The sequence below is a fragment of the Stegostoma tigrinum genome, chromosome 30 (genome assembly GCF_030684315.1).
Source record: "Stegostoma tigrinum isolate sSteTig4 chromosome 30, sSteTig4.hap1, whole genome shotgun sequence".
Classification (NCBI taxonomy): domain Eukaryota; kingdom Metazoa; phylum Chordata; class Chondrichthyes; order Orectolobiformes; family Stegostomatidae; genus Stegostoma; species Stegostoma tigrinum.
In genome coordinates this window covers 40354582-40367685 of record NC_081383.1, presented here as the reverse complement: position 1 = coordinate 40367685, position 13104 = coordinate 40354582, and positions in this window count along the sequence as shown.

The following is a 13104-nucleotide window of genomic DNA, read 5'->3' as shown; positions in this document are numbered from 1 at the left end:
TTGATGGTCAGAGTCTTTTTCCTAGAGTTGAAATATCTAATACTAAGGGGCATACATCTGAGGTTAGAGGGGGAAAGCTCAAAGGAGACGTAATGGGCAAGTTTTTCACACAGAGTGTGGTAGGTGCCTGGAATACACTGCAAGGGGTGGTGGTGGAGGCAGATACGATAGGGGCATTTAAGGGACTTTTAGATAAGCACATGAATATGCAAGGAATGGAGGGATATGGGCCAAGGGCAGGCAGAAGGAATTTGTTTAAGCTGGCATCATATTCAGCACAACATCATGGGCCGAAGGGCTCGTTCCTGTGCTGTACAATTCTATGTTCGAATCACATTGTACTCACACTTAAACTCCAGTCACACTCACACTGTCACTCACACCCGCACTGAACTCACACCCATTCTGTGCTCACCGTACCCATGTTCATACATCCCCATATTAAACTCCCACAGTACTTACAATATACTCACACCCTATTCTGTAATCACTAACACAGCACCCATTCTCATATCCACACTGCACTCATACTATACTGTAACTACACTCGATCTGCACTGTATCCAGACTGCTTCCTTCTTCCCCACACCTTCCTGATCCTCCTAAATTGGCAAAAGATCCGATTTCTCTTGGTCTTGCTAGTAACATGTAGGAGTAAGTCTAAATTCCAATTGGTCTACTAGGCAGGGTTGAGAAATGGGGGGTGGGCAGTTAGTTGGGGGGAGGGCAGAGGTTGAGAATAGGAACTGGCTTGGAGCTGCACTGGTGGGGAGATGGGGTGGTCTGGGGTGGGCAGTATGTTGACGACGGGTAGGGGCAGTCACTGAATTGGGTAAAAATTGATTCATAGGTTCAAGTCACCGATCAAAGGGGAAGCACAACATTGTTGGGTGATAAGGCTTGGCTGTGTTGGCCTTTACTTGCAGAATTGAACTTCATACAACAGAAAAAATTGTTTGGTTGTTCCTGCATGGGGAGGATCGGGAGGAATGAGTGTGTGTGCGTGCGTGTGTGTGTGTGTGTGGGGAGAAGTTGGGGCGTGTAGGGGGTGATGGTGGGTGTAAGGGGGATGTGAGCTGGCAAACCATCACTTTATTTGAATCCTGTGCCAGGCGGAGGCTGGAGGTGGGGGAAGATGTCAGAGACCAACACTGATGCCTGTTAGTGGACGTGAGCGGAAAGCATAAAATTTACTGTGGAATTGCTTAAATTCTGAGTGTGACTGTGATGTCTGACAGGAGATGTGCTGGGAATGCCATGGAAATCTGCACTAGATTGTAAATTATTCCCCAGGGAATTTGGGAACTGATATAGCAATTTTTGAATAGTCTGACTGGTATCAATTCAGAAAATGATTTTCAAGTAAACAGATAACATACTGTTTATTTATTTATTTAAGATATTGTCACTTGTACCTAGGCAGAGTGAAAAGTAGTTAATGTTGCTACGTGAGCTATCGGCAAAGGCTGAATATGCTGGGCCTTTCCTGCCAGTGTTGGAGGCTGGGGGGTGACCTTATAGGGGTTTATAAAATCAAGAGGGGCATAGGTAGGGTGAAAAGCCAAGACCCAGAACTAGAGGCATAGGTTTAAAGTGAGAAGGAAAAGATTTAAAAAGGACCTAATGGGCAACACTTTCACTTGGAGGGTGGTACGTGTTTGGAATGAACTGCCAGAGGAACTGCTGGAAGCTGGTTCTATTACAACATTTATCCGGTGCCTAGATGGGTATATGAAGAGTTTAGAAGGATCTGGGACTAAATTAACTTGGGATATCTGGTCTGCATGGACAAGTTGGACTAAAGGGTCAGTTTCCATGTTATACATTTCTATGAGGATTTTTTTTCGCTGGAGCGTAGGAGTTTGAAGGCTGACCTTACAGAAGTTTACAAAACAATGAGAGGTATAGATAGACGTAATCGTAATTGTCTTTTCCCGAGGATGGGGGATTTCAAGACCAGGGGGACAAATTTTAAGGTGAGAGGAGAGAGAATTAAAAAGTGACCTGTGGGGCAATTTTTTCACACTGAGAGTGGTTCATGTGTGGAATGAACTTGCAGAGGAAGTGGTGAATGCAGGTACAGTTACAACATTTAAAGGACATTTGGATAAGTACATGAATAAGAAATGCTTGGAGGGATGTTGGCCAGGAGTAAGCAGTTGGGACTATTTAGTTTGGGATCATGATCCGTATGGACTGGTTTCAACTGAAGGATCTGTTTCTGTGCTGTATGACTCCATGACTCTGACATTTTGGCACCATCCTGGATTACAGAATAAATTACTGCATAAGTTGTATAAATGGTAAATATCGAATACATTAATATTAAATTGATATTACTATTACTAAAACAGCTTCAAAAGTTCATCTTTCCCTCTCTGTAGCCTTGACCTTCCCTGCTCCTTCTGTCAGGATCACAGAATCACTACAGTGTGGAAACAGGCCATTCTGCTCAACAACTCTACACCCAACCGTCTGAAGAGCATCCCACTCAGACCCATCCCCCTCTCCTTACTTTTCCCATGGCTAATGCTCCTAGCCTACACATGCTTGCACACTATGGTCAATTGGCATGGCCGATCCACCTAACCTGCACATCTTTGGACTGTGGGAGGAAACCAGAACACCCAGCAGACACAGGGAGAATGTGCGAACTCTACACAGATAGTCACCTGAAGGTGGAATTGAACCTTAGTCCCTGATGCTGTGAGACAGCAGTGCTAACCGCTGAGCCACCTTGCCACCACTTCCCTACCTGCTGATCCGAGCTGGGGACAGTCACCGTGCATGGGTCCTGCACTTCCTCTGATCCTGGATATCAATTTACAACACAATATCCCTGCGCAAGCATCTTTCCTTGGCCTTACCCTCTCTCCAAGTGGAAGCATGTCTGACCAAGCTTCCTGTCACTGGGCACATCTTTTCAGTAAATCGAGTAAAATTTAGCCATCAAATTCAGAACTTCTCTCACTAATTACTTTCTTTGGAGGAATTGTTATTATGTTGTTATAGTCTGACCACACCATAGATCTGCTTTCTCATTAAGTGAAAAAGAGCTGGTGGTGGTTTAACATGAGGGCCACCATCCCTTGGATGAGGGGGAAGAGGTTGAAAAGGAAAGCCCTTCATAGTAACCTCAGCCAGTGAAAGGAACTGAACCCACACTCTTAGCATCACAATACTCTAGAAACCAACCTTCCAGCCCACTGAGCTAAATCAACACCCCCTCTTCACAGAAATAGACACTGAATGTACCATGAATTATAGACAAGACTTACTCTGCCACATCTCTAAAAGCTGACTGATGGCATGAAATGAGTTGTCCCCAGTTTTTTGGCACATAGGGGGCACAGTACTTGTGCGCTTATACTGCTTTCAGCTCCAAATAAGGCACATACAATAGTCTTGTGGCTCCAGCTCTGCTTCCACTTTAGTGCTGGAAGTGAGCCTGGTGCACCCACGGCATCATTTTAGATTGCGGTCGCTTTTATCTTATTGTGCCCTAGACTGAGAGGGACTGGCACTATTATGCCACAACTTACTTCAGCCTTTGGGATGCATGGTTGCCTTGCCCTCCCAACAGGAAGAGTCCTCAGCAAATCCATGAACTCACATCGTCAACTTGCAGAAGTACTGTGATCACAAAGGAGGGCATCTAGCCCTTGAAACAATGATGCTGTTGGGAATCAGGCCATTTCTAACTCAACCAGTGTTTCTATCCATTCCACCTCAGCCCTAGCCATTGATATACTCTATGCTTCTAATCTAATCCATGTTTCACTGCAGGCACACTTATAACCATAACCATGGGTCGCAATGCCTCAGTGAACACTTCCCCTGAACACATTACATCACAAGCCTGACATGTCCTCTGGCCTTCTCCCAAAACTCTTTAACTAGTTGAAAGTATAGTTGTTTTGAAGGCTCTGTCTCACATTGGTGTTCCATAATCGGACAGAAGAGAGACTGGTTAGGGCTATATTCACTGGAATTTAGAAGAATAAGGAGCAATCTCATAGAAACGTCTGACATTCTAACAGGGCTAGATTGAGGAAATGCAGGAAGAATGTTTCTGATGACCCAGGGCCAAGGGGGTCACTGTCTATGTTTATGGGTTAGACCATTTCAGACTGAGAGGGGGCGAAATGTCTTCACTCAGAGAATGGCGAGCCTGTGGAATTCTCTGCCGCAGAAAGCGGTTGAGGCCAAAACAATGAATGTTTTAAAGAAGGAGTTGGGTATAGTTCTTAAGGCTAAAGGAATCAAAAGCTATCAGTGAAAGTAGGAACAGGGCACTGAATTGGATGATCAGCCATGTTCATATTGAACAATACAGCAGGCTCAAAGGGCCGAATGGCCTACTCCTGTTCCTATTTTCTCTGTTTCTAATAAGACAGCTTTTTGAGATTCTGACTTTCATCTCCAACTTCGGTACACAGCTACTTCTTGAAAGATAGCTCTTTAACTAAGTGTGGGTTCCGGTATAGATATTTGCGTTCTGATGGTCCCAATGCTTCATTGAACACTTCCCTTGAACACATTACATCACAAGCCTGACCTGTCCTCTGGCCTTCTCCCAAAACTCTTTAACTAGTTGAAAGTGAACTGATCTTAGATGGTTTTTTGCACAACTATTGTCTTGATCAGATCCTGGGAGCTTCTCCAGCACCATCGATGGTCCTCTAACAGATCAAGTTGTTTCATTTGTCAATCACTTTTTATCAGCATGAGGGCTCACAGCAGAAAAATCAATAATCTGAGCATGTCACCTTTTATAGCTCCTCTTAGAATGCAGCCTCGGAGTTAATTACATCAAGATCAATGCCTAATTGAAAATGAAGTCACAAGGGATTGCTTTATCCACATTAGGAAAACGCGAGCTCTCACAATTGTGTGTTCAAATCTCTAATCTTTACTCAGATCATTTACGGGGAACCCTGGCTGACAGATATAAATGGGGGATTCAGAGAGTCTCCTGACTTGAGGGACTGACTCTGAGCCGGCTGGTCCTGTAAATAGCGGGTAACTTGGCCTCTGTGCAAGTAAATCATCCCTGTAATCTTTAATCTCATTGCCTAACCCTCATCCTAACCATTGCCAATCGAGACACTATCTATAACTGTCTTAAAGACAGTCGATGACTTGGCTTCCACAGCCCTCTGCAGCAATGAGTTCCACAGATTCACCATCCTCTGGCTGAAGAAACTCCCCATCTCACTTCTAATGGGTTGTTCCTTCACTCTGAGGCTGTGCCTCTGGGTCCTAGACTCTCCTCCTAGTGGAAGCATCTTCTCCAATATATCAATATCTCTGTGAGATCCCCTTTGATTCTTCTAAACTCCATTGATTACACACCCAGAGTCCATCATCTCCAGGATCATTCTTGAAAACCTCCCCTGGAACCCCTCCAATGCCAGCACATCCTTCCTTAGATGTGGATCTCAAAAACTGTTCACACTGATCCAGTTGTGGTCTGACAAGAACCCTGTACAACCTCAACAGTGCATCTCTGCTCTTGTATTCTAGCCCTCTTGAAATGAATGCTAACATTGCATTTGCCTTCCTAACTGACAACTGAACCTGCATGTCAACCTAAAAAGAATTCTGAACTAAGACTTCTAAGTTCCTTTTGGCTTCAGGTTTCCAAAGCCTTTCCCCGTTTATAAAACAGTCTCCTCTCCTCTTCTGACCAAAATACATAACATCACACTTTCCCCCTTTGATTTCCACCTGCCACTTTCTGTCCACTCTCGTTGCCTGTCCAAGTCCATCTGCAGCCTTCCCACTTCGTCAACACTACCTGTCCCTCCATCAATCTTTGCGTCATCTGCAAATGGAGCAACAGTGTGCTCAGTTCCATTATCCAGATTGTTAATGTTTAATGTGAATAGTTGTGTCCCCAACACCAACTCCTGCGGAACTGCACTAGTCATCAGCGGCCATCCTGAAAAAGAGCCTTTTATCCCTACCCTCTACCTTCTTGTTTCTTTTCTTTGTGATGTTTCACTGGAGTTGTGCCGGAGAGTTGATGGCAGCGTCTACTGACTTTGTAGGCCCAGATTGAGGACTGTTTCATCAGCAATGATGACGGATCTTTGATTGCAGCAGTATTGGTGCCTGGAGCAGGGATTCCTGGCTGTGGTAGGCCTGGAACAGGGACTCCAGGCTACGGTAGGCCTGGAACGGGAATTCCTGGCTATGGTAGGCCTGGATTGAGGACTGTTTCAGCAGTGGCAGGTCATTGACTGTGGCAGTGTTAATGCCTGGAGTGTGGACCTTGCAGAACTCCTGGAGCTGTGTTTGGGACCCCAATAAAACTGACGTCTATTTAAGTACTTTCTTTTCGATCTTTTAAACATCAAAGTGGAGCCAGATTTTGGCAACAGAACACTTTTCACTGTATCTGTCTAGGTATATGTGACAATAAATCATTCATTTGTTCATTCATTTTGCCAGTCAGCCAATGCTCTATCCATAACAGTATCTTGCCCCAAATACCATGGGCTCTCATTTAGCAGCCTCCTGTGCGGTGTCTTGTCAAAAGCCCTCTGGAAATCTGTATAAATCACATCCACTGGCTCTCCCATATCTAGTTTGCTTGTTACTTCCTCAAAGAATTCTAACAGATTTATCAGGCATGACCTCCTCTTGACTCCGTCCTATTTCATCATGCACTTCCAAGTACTCTGCGATCTCAACCTTAATATTGGGCTCTAAAATCTTACTAAAGTCCAAGGTCACGTTAGCCAGCCTATAATTCCCTGTCTCTGTGTTCCTCACTTCTTAAACAGGGGCAGTACGTTAGCCATTTTCCCAGTCCTCCTGGACCCTCCCTGACTCCAGTGATTCCTGAAAGATCACCACCAATGCTTCTACATTGTCCCCAGTTATATCCTTCAGAATTCTGGGGTGTAGTCCACCTGGTCCGGGTGATTTATCCACCTTCAGACTTTTCAGCATCCCCAGCACCTTCTCCTTAGCAATGACAAATCCACCCACATCTGTCCCCTTGACTTTCTTGAAGTTTTGGTATGTTGCTGGTTCTTCCACTTTGAAAGCTTATGCAAAGTATCTATTCAGTTCCTCTGCTATTTCTTTGCTCCGCATTACTACTTCTCCAGCCTCATTTTCGGCCTATTGTTTTTACTTTTGCTTTTACTGCTTCCGTTCTGAGGAAGGATCACTGCACTCGAAACGTTAGCTCTGTTTTTTTCCTTCACAGACCTGCTGAGCTTTTCCAGCAACTTTGTTTTTTATTGCTTTTACAGTTGATCTTCTGCTGGTTTTTAAAGGCTTCGCAATTCCGTAGCTTCCCACTCATCATCACCAGCTTGTATGCTTTCTCTTTTGCTTTTGTGCTGCCCCTGACTTCCCTTGTCAACCATGGTTGTCTCTAGGGATACTACCGCTGCACCACAAGAGTTCTCTATCTAGCCATGCCTCATAAATATCACATTGCCCGATGTAAATTGGCCGTGTATCATTTAAAGTGAAGCTGCAGTTATAAAAATCCATCATATAAAATTCCGTCTTTCAGTTTTCTTTACTTTATTAGGTTCATAAGTGGCTTTTAAGCATCACTTCCCACTGCCACTGGCATTCTACTAGCGACATGTATACGGCCACGCTAACTGGTGACTGCGTACAGTAGACTAAGAGGGAGGTCTTTCTTGCCCAATAGTTATCTCCACTCTCTCTTCTTGCTTTGACCTCTCTGGCCTCCATATCATACCCCCACAACCCTTCCAGCCCAGTGTTGCTGGACTCTGTCTCACTGGCCTTGCTGACAATGCACTACTTACCTTGCTCCAGGTCTGGGGAAAGCTGGTTACAGCCACAGTAGTGGTCAGAGCTGCCAATGTCACTGCTGGAACAGGAGAGCTGGAAACCATCTGCAAGCAATTCAGGTCATGGCTTCCCAGCCTTCCCATCTGTTTTGTCGATATGGCCCATTCAGGGATGTTATTACACTTCTTGGGAGCATGCAGGACTTGAACCCAAGCCTCCTGGTTCCGACATTTGGATACTACCAGTGCACCACAAAGGTTCTTGTGCCTGGTGTATATTGCTGTACTCCCTGTAAAAAAGAGGAAAGAATGAATTGTGCTTGTTAATGTGTTCCAGAGGCCACATTTATGGTTGCACTGGAGACCCCTGTGATGGTAAGGACACTCACAATGTCCCTGTTCTTTCCAGACAGTATGACAAGCCATATTAAACACAGACAGCTCAAACTTATCTGCATATAAATGTGATCACCTCCTAAGAATAGGCACCAGAGATAGCCAGAAGATCTGGTACCATATCTGTATTGTCTGCCTGGGTGCAGGACCTCAGTAAAGGTTCTGGCCTCAGTGCTGGGTGAACATTGGAACTATTTTGGTGTCATGATCGTAGTGGGGTTGCCAGTCCTACCTTCCAAGAGACGCCCAATTGAGAAGACACCTCTGGGATTGCTGGCCAATTAGGACCTTTTTTTGTTTGTTTTAATTTATTATTGTCACATGGACTGAGATACAGTGAAGAGTATTGTTCTACCTGCTAACTAGACAAATAGTACCTTCTATAATTATACCAGGGTAATAGAACAGAATGCAGTGTTACAGCAACAAGAAGGTGCAGAAAAAGATCAACTCTAATATATGAGATGTCCATTGGAAAGTCTGAGAACAGCGGGAAAGAAGTGTCTTGAATCTGTTGCTGTGTGTTTTCAAACTTTTGTATCTTCTGCCCAATGGAAGTAGGTGGAAGAGGGTATAACCAGGGTGGGAGGGATCTTTGATTATGTTAGCTGCTTTCCCAAGGCAGCACGAAGTATAGATGAAGTCTGTGGAAGGAAGGCTGGTTGCGTGATGGACTGGGTTGCATTCACAACTGTCTGAAATTTCTTGTGGCCTTGGCAGAGCAGTTAACAAGCCAAGCTGCGATGCAGCCTGATAGGATACTTTCTATGGTGCATCTATAAGAATTGTTAAGAGTCATTGTGGGCATGCTGAAATTCCTTAGCCTCTTGAGGAAGTGGACACATTGGTGTGTTTTCTTGACCATACCATCGAAATGGTTGGAGCAGGATAGATTGTTGGTGAGTTGAGGAGGTGGGAAGAATGTGCACTGAACATATGCTCATGGTCAGGATCACAAAGCTGGTCAGCAGCTATTGCTATGTCTGCAGTGAGAGTGCTGCTGAGGGGAATGGAACAGCAAATGGAGGACAAACAGGGTTGGGTGGTGGGGGGGGGGGGGGAGCGGGGGGCGATAAGTCTGAAGGAGCCGACAGCTGCTCCTGCATCCCCCTGCACTGAGGCATCCAGATCCAGGAAATAATCACGCAGTCAGAAGCCCCAGACTCACTGGCTTGCCGCTTTAATGTGCAAATTACATTTCATTCTCATGGCACTCTGACCTCCCTCTGTGCAACTACTTCCTGTGAGTTGATGAATTGCGGACATTGAAGGGACCCCAAGCACCCAGGTTAATTCCGTTGCCCACAGAAATGTTTTTATTACAGCCTCTCTGTACTTTACCTTATCCAAGAAGAATGGGGTCAGCTTTGCCAGTCTCTCATCTATTTCATGTTTTTGCATTTGAATGCACCCTTCTCCTTAAAACCTCTTTTAACGTACACTGCCAGAATTGGACACAATCCTTCAGTTAAGATTGAGCTAGTTTTAAGGTTTATTATAACATCCCTTCTTCTGTGCTCTATGCGTGTATTTATAAAGTAGGAAACTATTTGCATATTGCTATTTCCTATAGCTTTATTACAGCCTTCAACCATTTATGTTCTGATGTCTGTGCAGATTGGCAATTTCCAGTTAACAAATTAAAGGAATCACACCTAAGAGATTAAATTTCATGAATTTTACTATAAAAGAAAACAAACTAAAATCATCATTGACTAAACATTTGAGCAAAAATAGAACTTGTCAAAAAAGCTCAGCAGGTCTGGTATCATCTGTGAAGAAAAGATCAGAGTTAACATTTCAGGTCCGGTGACCCTTCCTCATTGCTCTGAGAAAGGGTCACTGAACCTGAAACGTTAACTCTGATTTTTTCTTCACAGATGCTGCCAGACCTGCTGAACTTTTCCAGCAACTTATGACTTTGTTCCTGATTTACAGCATCTATAGTTCTTTTGGTTTTTATTGAATAAACATTACTTGGTCAGTAGCTAATATGCTAAAGTACAAAAAAATGCCCAGATTATTGTCTAAGCCCAATTAAAAGCTCCACGCTATATATATATATATATATATATATATATATATAATTTGTAGCACACTTTCTGTTGAATTGCCATCTTTTAAGGGCACTCATAGCTTGTAACACTATTGAGTCTAAAAGTCCAGCTACTTTGAGGGTCCTTTCCCTCAGTCTTCCAAGAAGTTTCAAATTGATATCCCCCACTCCAGAGGATTCCTTTCCCCAGCCACACCAGGTGAGCCCTGGTTTTCACTTACTGTCCTACCGGCATCTACATCCAAAGGGTCATAGGCCACGTTTCCATCACCTCCAATGAGCTGCCAAGGCCAGACACACCTTCCCTTCCCCTCCACAGGGACTGTTCCCTCCAGTATACCGGGTCAACTTCTGTTCCACTCCCTACATCTCCTCACACCCCATAGCACCTTCCCATGCAACTGAGGAGGAAGCAACACCTGCCCATTTACTTCCTCCCTCCTCACTATCCAAAGCCCCACACACTCCTTCCAGATGAAGCAGTGAATTAGCTGCACTTCACTGTGTCCAGTCTACTGCATTCGCTGCTCACAATGTGTCTCCTCTACGTGGGGAAACAAAGCACAGACTGGGTGACCGCTTTGCAGAATACCTATGTTCTGCCCACAAAATTGATTCTGAGCTTATGGTTGCCTGCCACTTCAACACACAATTGCGTTCCCTGGTCAACATCTCTGTCTCAGGCTTGCTGCTATGCTCCAGTGAAGCTCAGCACAAGCTGGAAGAACAGCACTTCATTTTCCATTTGGGGACCCTTTAGCCTTCAGAACTCAGTATTGAGTTCAGCAATTTTAGAACCTGAGCATCTTCTCCCATGTCCTTTGCCCACTCCACACCCCAGGCCTTGTCATCACAAGGATTGTTCTCAGCACAACCAGCCCGCATTCACCTACTGGAGGCCCTCTACAGCAGCCTTTCTTTTTCCCTGACTCACCATTATCCATTCCATTGCCTGCCCCACTGCTGTTTTATCTCTCTCTAGACTTCATCTCCACCTATTGTTTGCCCCTCCCCATCCTCTACTTGTCGTCAGCATATGTACTGACCTTTCCCTTGCTATAATCAGTTCTGGGGAAGGGTCACTAGATCCAAGATGTTAACTCTTCTTTCTCTCCACAGGTGCTGCCAGATCTGCTGAGTTTCTCCTGCAATATCTGTTTTGCTTTCACATTTCCAGCATCTGCAGTTCTTTGTTTTTCAAATATTCAAATTCTTCAGGTCTTGGGGATCAACACCACAACTATTCCACATGGAAATCAGCACAGAGGTAATCTCCCTGATGCTCTCAATAACTATTATTACTCTGTCTCCCCTCCAATTTGTCTCTGTTCAAGGGATTGAGAGCTACAGGGCAAAGGCAGGAGAATGGAGTTGAGAAACATATCAGCCATGATCAAATGGTGAAACAGACTTGATGGGCTGAATGGCCTAATTCTGCTGTTACATCTTATAGTCTTATGTTCTTGGGAGAGAAAGTCAATAAGAACAAGAACATCTGGTGGCTCAGTGGTTAGCACAGCTGCCGTGACACTCAGGACCCAGGTTTGATTCCATCCTAGGGTGACTGTTTGTACTTTCTCCCCATGTCTGCGTGTGTTTCCTTCAGATGGTCTGGTTTCCTCGCACAGTCTAAAGATGGACAGGTTAGGTGGATTGTCCAGGCTAATTTGCCCTGTCATGTCCAGGGATGTGCAGTTAAGTAGAAGGAGCCATGGAAAATGCAGGGTTGTGGGTCTGGGTGGAATGCTTTTTGGAGTTCAGTGTGGACTTGATGGGTCAAATGGCTGTAGGGATGCTTTTCAGATACTAACTCTGGCATGTGCATTTAATGTCAAGGTGCCTTGGCCCACCCTGTCCCTATATGTCAACCAGTTCTCCAAATGCAGTCTCCTGTTGTTACAGCTTCTACACCCTGCAGTAAGAACTGGATGGTGAAGATTAACAGCAATTGATTAAGGGGCTGATGGAAGATGCCTCTTGCTCCGGCCTCATTTGTGTTGGGAGGCCCTTCTGCCTGATCAGTGCTTCAGTCCCTCGCTCCAGCTGGGACCTAGTGACTCTGAAACAATGAGGCTTTGTGAGCCTGAAGCTGAATCGATTGGAGGCTGTGAAACCAGGGGACGCTTTAACCTTCCCAAGGCTAAGTTCTGAATTGACCTGAATGGTTTGCTGAGGCTGACTGACTTTCAGGGTCGGGATGCCATGAGACCATCCAGAAGCGAAAGATTAAACAGTGGTCAAGACTGAAATGCAACCTCCTGGCTCTCTGAAGCAAGGTCAGCAAGGTAAGAATCATTCTCACCTCAATGATAAATTGCAGGTAAACAGCATGCTGCCGGCTGCTAAGGGAGCTGGAGATTTGCAAATTATAGGCTGCAAAAGCATTAAATACTCTTCATTTGCATTCATTTATCAAGCATGTTATCGAAATGTGGCAGTGAATCAGGCACCGAAAGGCCAGGCTTCCTCCTTTCAGATGGTGCTATTACCTATTGATGCAATTCCATTTTAATTAAAATGTGATTCATTGCTCTGGCTGGGGAAACAATCAAATCAGGAAACAGATTGGCACAGAGACTTGTAAATTGAGTAAAGGAACAGATAGGAATTGATGAAGGCAAATGGGAGAGGGCAAATAAAATGGAAAAAGACGGTGATGGAACAATACAAATGCCGGTTGGATAATTAAACAATAAAGCAGCATGTCTGCGACAGATAATTTGTGTGTTAGTAATGGGATAACATAAAGAGAAATGCACCTAGTTCATAGACTGTGTTTATTGAATTAATTGTGAGACTTAGACATCATGGTTTTCATATTCGATCTTTCCTGAGCTTGAGAAGTTAAACTAATAACTAACGATT